The sequence below is a fragment of the Microplitis mediator genome, chromosome 6 (genome assembly GCF_029852145.1).
Source record: "Microplitis mediator isolate UGA2020A chromosome 6, iyMicMedi2.1, whole genome shotgun sequence".
NCBI lineage: Eukaryota > Metazoa > Arthropoda > Insecta > Hymenoptera > Braconidae > Microplitis > Microplitis mediator.
In genome coordinates this window covers 8211724-8228656 of record NC_079974.1, presented here as the reverse complement: position 1 = coordinate 8228656, position 16933 = coordinate 8211724, and positions in this window count along the sequence as shown.

The window sequence follows — 16933 nt, the reverse complement described above, 5'->3', positions numbered from 1 at the left end:
TTTATTTAAAATGAACATGAAGATGAAATACATAAATACTTATGTGACCTTCTGAGTCGACTACAACTTACAGACTAACTACATTTCATATTTAGTTAAGAGCCAAGCCCCAGCATTTGCTTTTCTCACACTTTTATTTCTTTGGGACTCTTGGCTCTTTTCTTGCACTGCAATAAAACAACAGATGTTGAGGGTTTACTCATAAACACAAATTTTAAAATCTTAATCCTTACGCACCATAAATCATACTCTTACATTTATTACTTAAGTGTCCTTTAGTGAAAGTTTCTAAAATGAAATAAAATAAAATAAACCAATACTTAGAATCTATAAGAAAAACACATATACGCGCACTTAAAATATTTTACGATCCTACACTCGGCCATCCTGGTTGACATCTGTCCCCAGATGTCTCGTCGTTTCGTTACTCAACTTCAGAGTCACTGACATTCAACTCTCTAGCATTAGAATCGGTTTCGTCGTTGTCCTTTGCCCACATCTTTAAATGGTCAGCCGATGTTGTTGTTTGCCGTGGACCATCATGTTCTCCTACTTTAGAAACGACATATCTATCGTTACGTAATACTCGTACGATACGATAAGGGCCAAAATATTTAGAGTGTACTTTCAGACCTGGACCCAGTTGGGTACGCTTAATCGCAACTAAATCGTCCTCTTTGTAATTGGTTGCTTCTTTCCTTTTCTTATTGTAATTGCGTATATTTTCTTTTTGGATTTTTGAAATCTTTTCTTTAGCTTCTCGTCGCAGTTCGTCTCGTTGTTCTTCAAACATATTTACCCATTCCTCTTCAATGATCTCGCGTATTTCAGGATCGTCTTTTAATCTTATGTTAGTTCCAATCAGCAATTTGAATGGAGATTTCCCTGTACTACGATGAAGTGTAGCATTCAGGTATCTTTGAACAACACTAAGGTGTTTATACCACTCTTCAGGTTTCGGAGCAGACAGTTTCGTCAACAAAGGTATAATTGTTCTGTTCACTCTTTCTACCTGACCATTACTTCTTGGGACACCCGTTGTGATTTTAATATGCTGAATATCTTCTTCTTTACAATAATCAGAGAATGCAGTAGAGGTGAATGCAGTCCCTCTATCAGTGATGATTCTTCTTGGATTCCCGAATGTCATTGATTGTTTTCGAAGTCGATCTAACACACTCGCGGTATCAGTAGAACGCGTTGCATACAACCACACAAACTTTGAAAAAGCATCGACTATAACTAAAATATGACGATACGATTTTTTAATTGACGGTATTGGGCCTAAATGATCCATATGATAAGTGTCCAATGGAACACTTCCTTTATCAATAGCATGCAACATACCCTCTTGTTTACCCTGTTTTTTTTCAGCCAATATACAGTCAACACAATTTTTCACAACTTGCTCTACTTTCTCACGCATACCATTAAACCAAAAATCTTTTCTCACTAACGTTTCGGTTTTTATAATGCCGAAATGACCACGTTCATGGGCGCGTCTTATTACCTGAGTTTGCATTACCTTAGGTACAACAAGTAAAGGTTCGTCGTTTACAATCTTGTACAACAAATTATTTTTCATTTCATACCCATTAGTTTTGTCATCATGCACTGACTTACATAATTCTTTTAAATATTCATCCTCATTTTGTGCTCTCTTTAATTTAGTTAAAATGGTTTCGTCACACTCATTCAACAACATAATACTTGGTAGTGGGTTTCTACTTAACGCGTCTACATGCGACATTTGTCTACCTGGCCTGTGTACAATTGTATACTGAAATTCTTCTAGTAGTAAAGCCCATCTAGCCACACGCACACATAGATCTTTCTTATTCATTGTCATTTGAAACGCTTGGCAATCAGTTACAATGGTAAAAGGTATACTAAGTAAATAGACTCTAAATTTCTTTAATGATTTTATAATAGCGAGCACCTCGAGCTCATAACTTGTATACTTTTCTTCGGCGACGGTTGTCTTACCGCTAGCAAAATATACAGGGTGAAATTTATTATCATCGATATTTAATTGCATCAGAATAGCTCCATATCCGAATCTCGAAGCGTCTGTATGCAACTCAGTTTCAGTGTTATGACGGTACAACTTTAAAACTGGACCGCTGGCCAACATTGATTTTAATTTATTAAATGCTTCTACTTCATTAACCCCAAACGCGAATTTGACATTAGCCTTTAATAAATTTGTTAACGGTCGAGCTATTAAAGAATACCTCGGAATAAATTTTCTAAAATACCCCGTGAGTCCCAAAAAACTCTGTACACTTTTCATATTACTGGGTTTTGGAAAGTTTACAACTGCATTCGTTTTATGATCGGATGGCTTAACCGTCCCTTTCTCTACAATGTGTCCTAAGTATTCTATTCTATCCTTCAGTACCTGGCATTTTCGCCAGTTTATTATTAAACCGTACTGGCTAGCATGATTTAAAATTACTCTTAGCCTATCTATTGCTTCTCTTAAATTTTTTGCGAGAATAATTAAGTCGTCCAAATAAATTACTAACCACCCCTTACTTACATGTTCTCTAAAAATAGCACAAACAAATTTTGAAAAAACTGCCGGGCAGTTACAAAACCCAAATGGCGCTTTTAAAAACTCATACTGACCATTAGGCGTGACGAATGACGTATATTTTCGGCTAGATTTTTCTACAGGGACTTGTAAAAATCCATTTTTAAGATCTAATGTGGTATACACTTCAGAATCTTGGAGTAAATCTATTTGATCCTCTACTAACGGTAACGGAAATCGATCTTTAACGACTTTCTTATTCAGCGCTCTATAATCTACGCAAACACGTATTTCACCGCTTTTCTTTTTAACTAAAACGATGGGACTAGCATACTCTGAATCAGACGGTTGAGCTATCCCTTCTTCGATCCAACCCTTTACAATTTTTTCAACTTCCTCTCTTTCATGCGGAGGTAATCGTCGTGGTCGTGAATAAACCGGTATATCATCTTTTAGAATTATTTTTAATTCTACACCTACTTCTCGCGTTTTTTCCGGCTTATACTCCGTTATGATTTTTTCAACTTCTTTTCGATCATCAATGTTTTCTATGTGTGATAAGTCTACACTGAGTACATTGTTCTCGTCAATAGCATTAATTTGAAAAATATCCGGCAAATCATCAGAACTATCTTTATCTTCCGAAATCATTGAGATCTTAATTTTACCTGCACTAATATTTAGTTCTACCTGGTTCAAAAAATCGGTGCCTATAAGAACGGAATGTTTGAAAATTGTACCTGAGACAACATGAAACTTTACTTTAAAATTAACATCATCTATCATTACATCAGTTACAAATTCGCCAATCGTTTCATTACCCGATGACCCAATACCATCAAATCTTAAATTACTACGTACTAACTTAGGTGAACCTATTTTAATATACTCATCTGCACGCATTAGTGTTAGATCGCTACCCGTATCAATCAACGCTGTGAGTTGAGTACCACCGATGCTGACTTCCTTCAGATGCTTCTTCTTACTTGACTGGAAAAGGCTGTTCGCCTCCTGAATCTGATCAGCCCTTGTTGATCCCTTTGGACAGCTCGAAGCAATGTGGCCGTGTTCATTGCACTTAAAACATTTCATTCCTTTGTCTTTCACTGGACACGTATCGTTTAGATGATCAGATGCACCACAAGTAAAACAACGTCTCTGTTTTTTGTAACCGTCTATAACTTTTTTCTTTTTATCATCTTTTCCACTAATGTTCTTCGTTTTTTCATCTTTGTGTCCGTTATTTTTAAATTTTCCTTTCACCTCACTTTTTTTCATGGCTTCATACTGCAGCATTTTTTCTTTCAACTGACGTATATTTTTCGCACCATACAGTATTGCTTTATTAGTCGAATCATCAGGAATCCCATCAATTATATACTGGATTACTGAACGAGTGTCTACATCTGCTTGATTTGCAATATCCAACATCTTATAAATGTATGATTGAAACGTTTCGTCATACTTCTTTTTTCTTTGTGCCAATTCTCGGTGAACTTGATACCCATCAACAGTTTCTTCGAATTCTTCTTTTAATGCTTTCTTTAGTTTTATCCATGTCTTTGCACATTTTTCGTACCGAACAAATAATTTTGCGGAGCCGTGAAGTAACCGTTTGGCGTATGTTACTTTCTGGATATCCACCCACTTACACGTCTCTGCCATCTCTTCAAAATCATTTAACCATATCTTAACATTCACATGGTCATCACCACTAAACTTTTCCATTGACTCTTCAACATCTTTGAATGTGAGCAATGGTTGTCTATAATTATCTCTACGCCCGATAGCTCTTCTGCGTCGCCGAGGAACTTCCTCTGCACCGTCTTCACTGTCTTCAGAGTTACTGTCGTCGCTTTCTTCATCGTCATCGTTATTTTCGTCGTGATTTTCAGCGTTATCTCCAAGGTGTTCTTCATCACCTACGGGATTCACTTGAACGTTGTTACCATTCGGTGGATTGAGCGCTGCACGAAGCCGCTCTCTTAACACCGGCTTGTTGCCGACTATAGGAAGACCCAACTCTCCTAATCTTCTTCGTAATTCTTCAACATTACAGCCGTTAATGTCAACTTGATCAGCCATAGTGTATTACCGTTTAGTTATTTTGCAGCAAATTATCTTAGCAACTTTAATACACAACTTATAAGTTAATTGCTCAAAATGTCTTTAACTGGTCTTAATACTATACACTGGTCACAAGCACTACTGACACAACTGACACTTCAACTTATTGTTCACAACTTTTACTCAATACACACGGATCACAATTAAATGGCGCACTATATCCCGGACGAGCCCCCAAAATATGTAGGGTATAGTAGTCTTATTAATTATGAGGGTGTATATTGTTAACTCCTAATTTTATTTAAAATGAACATGAAGATGAAATACATAAATACTTATGTGACCTTCTGAGTCGACTACAACTTACAGACTAACTACATTTCATATTTAGTTAAGAGCCAAGCCCCAGCATTTGCTTTTCTCACACTTTTATTTCTTTGGGACTCTTGGCTCTTTTCTTGCACTGCAATAAAACAACAGATGTTGAGGGTTTACTCATAAACACAAATTTTAAAATCTTAATCCTTACGCACCATAAATCATACTCTTACATTTATTACTTAAGTGTCCTTTAGTGAAAGTTTCTAAAATGAAATAAAATAAAATAAACCAATACTTAGAATCTATAAGAAAAACACATATACGCGCACTTAAAATATTTTACAATCCTACATTTATTTATAGGATCTATATCTAATTCTTTCAATATACTGTTGATTGAATTGACATTTTGCGAATTAGATTGATAGTAGGATCCAGATGAACACGGTTGTGAAGTTAAACTTTCAAATATTGAATTTCCTCGTGATAAAGTCGAGCTATCGCCTCTTACAATGTTCTGTTCTTCAAAATTTTCAATTTCCATAGGCTCCGAGTTATCCAAATGTTGCTCAACTATTTGCTTTATTGATGTTTCACAGGTTCGGCACCACTTATCCCCAGGAATTAAGCTTATTGAATGGATTTCTGTTAAAATTTTATTTAAATTTTCACAAGTCTCTAAACTTATTGTTCTAAGATAATTAATTATGTTTTTTTTTATGTTTTTTTAAAGGATCACAATACTTGTATTGATATTGAGAAAAGTATTCTAAAAATCAGAGCTTATGATGATGACAAATTTTCCCATCTGAAATTTGTTCATAAAATTGTTCGTCTTGTAACCTCAACTTTAAAAGTAAAATATTTTCTTCACTCAATTCACTTAAATTATATAGAATTTTATTTTCAGAATATGTCACTAAATGACATTCTGAATCAGGTAATAAACCAATATAACACTTATCCATTGTTTCAAGTTTTGATAGTTTAAACACTCCAAATTAAAAACATAAAAATTTCTAAATACTGTAGACCTTCATACCTAGAGAACTTCAACGTAGATTGCAATGCTTTCATGAGCGTATGATAACATTGGTACCTCAGTTACGCCACGAAGCGGATAAATTGAGTAACAGAGTAGCCCGAGTGCGACTTTTGAAACAAATTCAAACAATATAAGAACGATAGCGCTTTTGAGGGTAAAATGTTTACTTGAGACGTTACTCAAATGGTTACTGATAGCAGCTATATCTATGTACAGAGAATATTAATAATTCACTTGTCTATAAGATATGAATAATTCGATAGATATGTAAGAAATTATCAGCAAATATTATATTCAACAACGCAATTTTGGCAATATTAAAAAATTCATAACTTGAATACAAGCTCGATTCCCTAGCCCCGATTTTCAGGGCTTTTTAGGAACATAATAAAGCAACTTTCCTGAAAGATTGAAGGAAATCGAAGTTCCGAGAAAAAAGTTCTAGCCATCTGAAAACTGCAATTTTTTTAAATTTGATTGGTTTCAGATGGCTATAACTTTATTTAATAGAAGCAATAAAGTAAAAATTGCATAGATTCTACTAAAGTATACCCCAATAGAAGACATTAGCTGCTGGTCGATCCTCAACTTCGAACACTACGTATACTAGTGTTTTACAAATAGGTAAAATTTAACCAAAACAGTTCGTTAGTTAGAGGCTGTCAGCTAAGCCCTATTTGAGTTTCGATCAAATACTTATTTTTTTCTTAAAAGTAGAGAGTCTACTGAGAAAAATGCCGTTGGACGGGAGTCTTTAAGTTATATAGAAGCTGAGATACAAATATTCGAAAATCAGTGAAAAATCGACTTTTTTAAAAATTCGAAAAATTCTCCAGCGGCCAGATTTGATTATATCGGGTCCAAATTTTCAGGATCTTCTTTTTTTAAGGTGTAATTTTGAGGAAAAAAATCGGCATCAAAATCGTTGACCTGAGTGCGCACATACATATATAAATTTTTCTACGAATGGTATTTTCGAACTCTAATCAACTAATGATGATAGGTTGTGACAAATTTCCTTGAAAAATCGACTATGAGGACAAATACAATACCTAGATTTTTTAAAAAATCTACCTAAAAAGGCCATTTGGCAGCCGAACTGGAAGGTAGATTCCTCAATTAATCTATATAAAAAGTTTCAGACATACATATCTTGTGATACATGTTAGTATATAGTAGGTTGGTCGTTAAAAATTAAATTTTCTCAGACGCCCCATGGAAAGCTTTTTTTTAGTGAAAAAATACGTGGGGAATTTGGTTTTTTCATTTTAAGTAAAAAGAACACGTGCCGCAGGACGATCAAAGTTCATTTTTCGATGCAATCGCGGTTTTTTCTTTAATATCTTATAAAATATGCACATTAAAGGAAAATATTATGGGAACAATTCTGTAGGGAATTAAATTTTTGACAAAATAGGTCACATTAATTTTTTTACAAAATGTGTATTTATGAAGATATTTTAAAAAAACTTTTTTAGAGCTTATCAATTGAGCATTTTGAGGTTAACAAATGTCAAAAATAGCGTTTTTCTTTAAATATGAAAACTTCGTTACTCGTGACATATTAATTCTTAATGCTTGTTATAGTTTTTATATACTTAGAAAAATGTCATTTTAAAAATTTGTAATCCTTAAAACGCTCGATTGATAAGATATAAAAAAAGTTTTTTCAAAATATCTTCATAAATACACATTTTATAAAAATTGCGTGGTGCCGTGGGACACCAGATAGGAACGAAGTTCCTTATTATAAAAATATTAATTTCAAGTTCTATTCGAAGTATAAAGAAAATGATTATTGGGGTATACATTTTTATTATGATTTTTCTTTCGATAGGTGTGTATGCTGTGGAGAATAAGCATACACAATAGACTGGGCCAAAAAAATCGATTATTTTTTTTTTTTTCGATACTGTAAAAATATTATTCCTGATGACCAAAAAAAATTATTGTGCAAGTTTGAGTCCTTAATATTGATATTAAGAGGTGTATCGTTACGACTATTTTTATGACAGAAATTTCATGTATTACCTCAAACTCGTAAATCATCTATCTGAAAAATTTGAGCAATGTATAGTCTTGAAAAAATTGAATTCCCTACAAAAAATCTCTATTAGGAAATTGCCGTGAAACGGGCCGTTTCCACGTAACCGTTCCTTAAAAATTGATTTGTTTTTTTAATTCTTTGATTCTATTTTGGATTTTTGTAACTACTAGAAATATTAAAATTTTTTTTTACGCAAGATTCATATTCTTGAAGAAAATTTGATGCTCTACAAAAAAGGTCTTCTAACATTTTTTGCTAAATTCACTCCTTTGAAAGTTATTCAAGGTTGAAGTTGAGTCAAAACGAGGTCAATAACCTGAATAACGTTCGAAGTAGTGAATTTAGAAAAAATGTTAGAAGACCTTTTTTGGAGAGCATTAAATTTTCTTCAAGAATATGAATCTTGCGTAAAAAAAATTTTAATATTTCTAGTAGTTACAAACATCCAAAATAGAATCAAAGGATTCAAAAAACAAATCAATGTTTAAGGCACGGTTACAAGGAAATGGCTTATTTGACGTCAATTTACTAAGATAAATTTTTTGTAGGGAATTTAATTTCTTTTAAGAATATACATTGCTTAAATTTTTCAGATAGGTGATTTACGAGTTTTGGGTAAAAAATGAAATTTCTGTCAAAAAATTAATAGTCGTAACGATACACCTCTTAATATCAATAATAAGGGCTCAAACTTGCACAGTAATTTTTTTTAGTCATCAGGAATAATATTTTCACAGTATCGAAAAAAAAAAAGTATAGTCGATTTTTTTTGGCCCAGTCTAATACATTCCTATACATAGTGTATAGCCAGAGTTGCAAATAGCGCATTCAATTTATAACTGCATTCGTGTTTCAATTAAATTTTTCTTTATATTTCATAATCCAAAAACAACAAATTAAAAATGATTTTGTAATTTTCTAATTGAATATCTTTGAATTGGAAATAATTTTTTCATTTTTAATCCAACATTTGTCAATTAAAAATTAAATTTCAAATTTTCAATTCGTAAAGTATCGTTAAAATGTAATGGCTTAATTTTCAAATCTACGTTTTCAAATAAAACATTAAATAAAAAATTTCAATTCGGAAAACCAGATTAAAAAATTTCTTTCTAATCTCTAATTCCATATCTAATAATTAAAAAGTCAATCAAAAATTTTAATTAGCCATAGCTAAAGGGGATTAGAAAATTACATTCTGTTTCTAAATTTTCTATTTTTGGATAAAAAAATTAAATAAAATATTTTTTATTCCGAACATCGGATTGGCGTTGGTTTAATTTTAAATTCTCTGCTTACGCTGAAAATTATTCAAAAAATTTAATGCTCAAATGTCTTAACTATGCATGATCTTCTTAATTCAAATTCTATTATATCTGACGATCAACAGTAAGTTTAAAAATATTCAAACTTGAAGATCAAGTAAAACAGTATTCTTTCCTGTTATAAGTGCTGTCAAATTTTTTGTCTTGATTACTTATTTGATTGCGTACCGAATCTGAATTAAAAAGTAATTTTCAGTTTTTGATCCCACGTGTTGGAATTAATAAGTAATTTTTTAATTTTTAATCCCACGTATCTGAATTAGAATTAATTTTTGAAATTTTAGATCCACGTGTCAGTTTAAAAACTACTTTTTTAAATTTTAATTTCACTTCTCTTATTAAAAATTGGTTTTTCGATTCTTAATCCCACGTGTTTATATTTAAATTAATTTTTCAATTTTTCAATTCAAGTTGTTGAATTAAAAATTAACTTTGTAATTTTATTCGATATAATTTCAATTACGGATTGAAAATTCAATTTTTGATTCCAAATATTCTCATTAAAGAATTCGCAACCCTGTGTATAGCCTCCCTGCGTTTAACGTAGTAATAATGATCAGATGGTTCCACTTTTGACTACCAGATGGTGTAATTATCGAATGATATAATAATAATAGCAAACGGCAATAATAATAACAGTCATCCTATAGACTATACATTAGACAGCGTATAGCCACCATACATAAACTATACATAAAAAGGTTACGATATTTTTTCTCGCGTTACGGACGTTTTTTTGCCGGCTAGGGTACCCCTCCGCAACGCGCCATAAGGAACTTCGTTCCAAAAAAATGAATATAACCTATTTTGTCAAAAATTTAATTTCCTACAAAATTGATCCTACGATTTTTTCCTTTAAACTGCATATTTCATGAGATATTTAAAAAAACCGCGATTGCATCGAAAAATAAACTTTGATCGTCCTACGGCACGTGTTCTTTTTACTTCAAACGAAAAAACCGAATTCCCCACGTAATTTTTCACTGAAAAGAAGCTTCTTATGAGGCGTCTGAGACAATTTAATTTTTAACGACCACCCTAGTATATAGTCATGATATGAAATTAGGCTCGTTTTCTTAGAATGAGGGTAAAAAAAGACAACGACTATTTTCGATAGGGAAATTCAGATAGTTGATTTGACAAAACACTATATAGGTAATGTACCAAACTAACCTTCATGTAAACAAAGTATAGAAAATTAAATTTGTATGAGATCATAATTGTAATCGCTATTACGATGTCAAGACCAGTTATAATTATAGGACGTACGGGTACGATTGAAACATCATAAATTATAATAGAAATACTTTTAAAATATTAAATAGCTGTGAAATTTACAGGTTATTTTGTTCACAATAAAGAAAAAACTGACGAAATTTGATTATAATGGGAAATGCTCAAGTTATGTGGAATGAAAACCATACTTTCAACATTTTTTGATTTCATTAAAATTTTCAAGGCTATCAAATTATTCGAAATAATGGTCAAAACATAATGTTTAAGGTCATAAATGAAAGATAATTCGACAAGCTTTTAGAAACTATTTACGGAAATTGTGTATGAATATGAGTTTTACAGTGATATAAGCTTTAGCAGTGATTAAAAACTGATCTTTACGAAAAATCATGAAAATTTCAAACAGCCACAACTTCAAAACTATTTGAACGATTCAGCCCATCTTCGAACTTGATTAAGGTAATCGCCTATTAAAGCTCAACTCATCAAATTCAAGTTGGATCACTTGTATTACTAACCGACAAAAGGTTTCCACCAACCAGATGGCCTCTGGCTCGTATCATTGCACTCCACCTTGGCAAAGATGGATTGACCAGGGTTGCTACACTCAAAACAGTGAACTCGACACTCACTCGTCCAATTACGAAGCTTGCACTCTTACCAATTGGACCAGAACCTCAAAAATATGACGAAAAATAACTCAAATGGTTCAATGACATGCTCAACGAAAGATCACGTACTCAAGACCTCATCAATCATCAACTCTGTTGCTGATGGTGGGCTGAATGTTGCGTAATCACAACTACATTTGAGTTTAAATGTAGTTGCACTTCCGGCAGTTAGAGACAGCACCTCCTGGGGCCTCTTCCATAAATTTAAACGATCATGCGCAGTGCGGCGTTTGCGCATTTGCTGTTTCCGGCCTCGTGTCGAGAAGACCGACGCCATTATCTTTCGTTATATATACTGTTAAGTGTTAACACGTGCTCCAATTAATCTTTTTATTGCGCACTCAGATCGAGAAAATAAATAGAAATAATTATCTAAATAAATCAAGAAATCATCGAGCTCCAAAATTATATAATTATTTATATAATTCACAAATCAGAACTCAACAAAATAATGAATATCAAGAACTCAGAATTCCAGTGATCAACGACCACGTTTTTGAAGAGGTTACTTCGACGGGAACAATTCCAGATGCTTAATTATTCATCAATCAATTAATTCAAGTGTTCATATAAATGAAAGACTCAATATTATTATTAATTAATTATCAATATGCTATCAAATTGAAATATTATTTTCGTTCGGTAGTCTCTGTTATCATGCTACGACGTGTTCATAACCAATTTAAAATCAGTGTAAATTATTATTATTAGACTCATTGCAATCAATTAAACTTAGTGTTCAATTTTTTCGAGATTTAATATACTCACATATCATACGTTTGGTGCTCTTAGAAGTAATTATTAAGTATTCAATCATTAACTTCGCTTGGTAACCTCTGAATTCATGTTGCTTATTTTCATGACATTTTTACAATCAAAGAGTGTTCAAGTAGACTCAAATTAATTATCTCAATTTACTTCAATTAATACCTCGAGTTTAATTCTAGAATTTGTATTCAATTTATAAAGTATTCATGAGCTCAAACAATCAACAGTATTAATAAATTGAATCAACGATTTAATTTTGTAACCCAGTGATACAATTTGCTGTGACAAATAAAAATATTGCTATATTTTTTAATATACGTATTTTTCCAACAACCCAACCACCAACCAGTCCTGGAATTTAGTTATTTAATTATTATTACAACAGCAGTGTATCTCAGCTAGAAATTATCTGAAATAAAGAATCATTGAAATTGAGTCAAAGCATTATTAAAACCTCCCCCCAACGTTCCCTGACTATTAACTTCCCACTTAAAAAATTTCGAATTTTCAAAAAAAGGGAAGTTATTGGTTTTGGTGCGATTTTCGAAAATCGAACTTCCATCAGATGTCGGCGTTTTGAGGTCCTAGGAAGCTATTATGAATATTCCCGGATGGACGTCCATGTGCATGTGTATGTGTGTGTGTGTGTGTATGTGTATGTGTGTGTGTATGTGTGTGTGTGTGTGTGTGTGTGTGTGTGTGTGTGTGTGTGTGTGTGTGTGTGTGTGTGTGTGTGTGTGATCTTTTTTTTTGTCCGGAGATATCTTTGGAATGAATCAACCGATTTGAAAATTCTCGGTGGCAATTGAAAGAGCTTACCAAAACTTAGGATTGATTAGACTTTGAGGTAGATCGGTCATGTAGTTTACAATTTATACGAAGAATAAAAATTAAAATTTTTTTTGTTTTTGGTTTTTTGCGTATAACTTATAAACCGCTTGCCCAATTCACCTCAAAATGTAATCAGTTTTAAGTCTTGTTGAGCCCTTTCGATTTCCACCGAGAACGTTTAAATCGGTTCATTCGTTTTAAAGATATCATCGGACAAAAATTATGATATTTCAGTGAAGGTATGGTTTACCGGCCTAACAAATTTTTGAGCTCAAAGAGTTCTGAAATGAGCGGAAAGTTTTGGGGCTGGCCCGCAAGGTCAGGTGGTTTTCAGATTTTTTATTTTTTTATTTTTGTATTTTTTAATGGTCATTTAAAGTAAAAATTGCTACTTTTTACGAAAATTTGCGCGTTCAATATACGACTGATTATTGTTTTATGTTAATTCCCATCAATTATTTTATCGTAATCTTAAGTGCCTGACCTTTCTCCGATCCGCCACCCTGAGCCGATTTTGATGATTGTTTATTTGGTGATTATTACATCACCTGGCGCCCAACTGATAATTTTGAACAAGGTTGCCAAAAATCGTAAGTGCATATATATACATATATATACATATATACACTAATGGAAAAAATTAAAGGATCAAAAAAAAATTCTAAATTTTTAAGCGATTTTCAACAGGCTCTAACTTTGAGAGAAATGGTCGTACAAGAAAACAAAAAAACGGAAATTGTAGCTCCAAGTATCTACTTTTTGGATTAGAACTTTAAAATTTTTTAGCGTCAGCAGTATTTGAGTAATCTTAGAAAAACCAACGACAAAAAAATTTTCAAATTTTTTTAATTTTTTTTTTTTGGTCTCCGGGCGTGGAAAAAAAAATTTTTTTGAAAAAATTTTTTTTTTGAAAATTTTGTTTCGAAAAAAAAAGTTTTTTTTTTTTTGGAAATTAAAGCACTGTCTGCAATAAAATTGTGGACAAAGCTCCGAAGAAATGTTTGTTTTCATCTTGTTAAAGATTATGAGCTTTTCAGAGCAAAAAACGTGATCCTTTAATTTTTTTAAAAATTTGATCGCGTAAAACAAAAAAACGGCTGGTTGGATTAATCTGGCTTTCTGCAGGGTTTTTGTGGACATATTGAACTATAAAATGCACAGTCAACATTATCGATTTCCACAATATTTTCGTTTCAGCGCTTGATTTTCCAAAAAACCACAAAAAGCCCTTTTTTTGTTGCATTTTTAAATTCATCTGACGATAGGAAAAAATTTTTTTTTCGAATAAGCAATGACTAATCATTGAAGGGAATTTATTCAAGTTTTTAAAACCCACCATTAACTTTTTGTGCGATCATTGGTTTCTGAGATATCGATAATCAAAGACAAAAGGATCCTTTTCCATTTGAAGACCGATATCTCGGCGATAAGTGGACGTATCAAGGTCCATAAAAAAAGAAATTAAAGCTGAATAATGAAGGTATCTGATCCTTATAGTGGTTAAGCAAAAATAATTTTTTCCACGCCCGGAGACCAAAAAAAAAAAATTAAAAAAATTTGAAAATTTTTTTGTCGTTGGTTTTTCTAAGATTACTCAAATACTGCTGACGCTAAAAAATTTTAAAGTTCTAATCCAAAAAGTAGATACTTGGAGCTACAATTTCCTTTTTTTTTCTTTTCTTGTACGACCATTTCTCTCAAAGTTAGAGCCTGTTGAAAATCGCTTAAAAATTTAGAATTTTTTTTTGATCCTTTAATTTTTTCCATTAGTGTATATATATATATATATATATATAACTGGTGGTAACATGTAACTTCCAACATGGCGTCTTAGGTGGGGTATACGATAGACACACCTAACTGAGGAGTCTCAGCTATCGTATACTTAGACGAAGCGCCTCTCTCCCCACAAATACTTTTTTCTATCTCTTCTCATTATCTATCACAACGTTTCACTCTTTGGTAGTTGGCGACTTAGGCAGTGATTATTGCAATCTAATCCTAAAGTATCGTCGCTAAATATACATACTTTATTGTTGATACGTACAGAGTAATACCATATTCAAATCTACGTATACACTAGATACACTTACTCTTGGTTTAAGCTTACCCTACACCGGCACTTCGCTTTCTAACGCAGAAGAGGGAGGGGCAAGAGAGGAGCCCTAATTTAACGAGTAAGAACAATTTCTTTATTTCTCTATTTCCATTGGAGACTCGCGGTCGCGTGAACTATGGATTAAAATAGTATTCGCAATATGCTATGGTAAGGTTGAAAACTCGAAACAAGGACAATGATTGGAGTAGCGTTCGTTTGTTTGTAGTGTCCGCGAGCAGCTACTACTAACGTATATAAGAGCAGCGCATTGATAATGGAACAATCAAACTTCAACATTTATTGAGTTATTTTCACAATCGTTTGTAGATTAATGTAGTGACAAAAGCATAAATAAGAAGTTTCTGGTAACTTTGAACACCAGTGCATTCGATCTTTGATATGGATGTATGTGTGTCTGTGTCTCTTCTTATTTGTCTGCGCATGCATGTGTGTGAATATTTTTGTGTATGCATGCTTCTGTGTGTTCATGTGCGTGCGTATGTTTGTGTAGATATGTATGTGTGTCTGGCTGCGCGTCTGAATAATAGAAACGATTCAAATCAATTCAAACCAATTCTATTTCACTATTATATACATATATATATATATATATATATATATATATATATACATTCATTATTGAATGAATCGTTTTGTTGAATTAGGGTTGACTCAGTGTCAAGTGAAACCTGAGGAATATTGATGATTTCTGCCCCACAGGATCTTTCTTAGATCAAATATAATGTATTTTTTATTTTCAGTATAACTGCATAGTACTGTCATACAATATGACTAGTCTGCACCGCGGACTGGATAATTTTTTTGAGCGCGCTGACACGCGTTGTAAGCTTGCCATCTATACATATTATAATTTTAATGTATATTATCGTGTAAATTGTGTATATTAATATGTTATGCTCCTCCTAGGTGGTGTCAATATATTGTGACTTTATACTTTTTTTATGTATTTTTTATTAAAGGGTTAATTGTTCAAGGGGAATATTTTTAAGATTTGTGTTAGCGATTGCAAATGGATTAATAGCTTTCCGTACTATAATTTCCGCTTTGAAACACCAAGGTGGTGCCCTCTATGTGTTCATGTTATTATTCATATTTCCCCTTTCAGTAATACATCGTTTTATTCTTGACTAATTATCAACTTGATATTGTTCTTTCAACATTTTTGTAATTGAAGCCATAATCACGTATAATTATTTTAATCGACAGTTTTATTTTAACTCTACTAATAAGTTAAAAAAAATAATGTGATGATAAATAATACTCACGTTTGGAGAAAATTTATTTTAAGGTTAAAACCGTAAGATTTGTATTACGTTATATACATCATCAAGATTTTTATTCAATGTTGTAATACAATTCGTAATTACGATGATTAAATAATAAATATTCTTAAATTTATAAAATTATAGGTAAGTAATTAATGTACTTTTTTTTTATTTAGTATTGAATTATTTACTTGATCATTCTTGATGGAATTATTTGCTACAGTCTTTTATAAATTTTCTTATTGCTTATATATAATCTGCATAGACAACAATAATCACTGCAAATTGATTCAATTAAATGTTGGAAATGATTAGTTAAATTATGAATAATATCTTCGAAGACGTAAAATACTCTTAAAAAACTTCAGACATTTAAAATGTTTTTACAAATTTTCTTTTAATTTGTTTATACATTGTCAATGAAATATAAAATCATTTTCTGTAATAATTTCTTTTTTTACAGGGTTAACAAAATGAATACTTATAATTATTCATTGACACGGGGATTTTGATTATTTTATTCAAAATGCCACGAAAACCATTATATTCACCTGACGATATGTACAAAAAGTTGAAGAACTTTAATTTTATGGAAAATGGAAAATATTTAGATTATAAAAATCCAATATGGAAAGATGCTTTAAAATTGTTACCTGGAATGACTATGGAACATATTTGGCTATACATCACAAGAAATCGTAA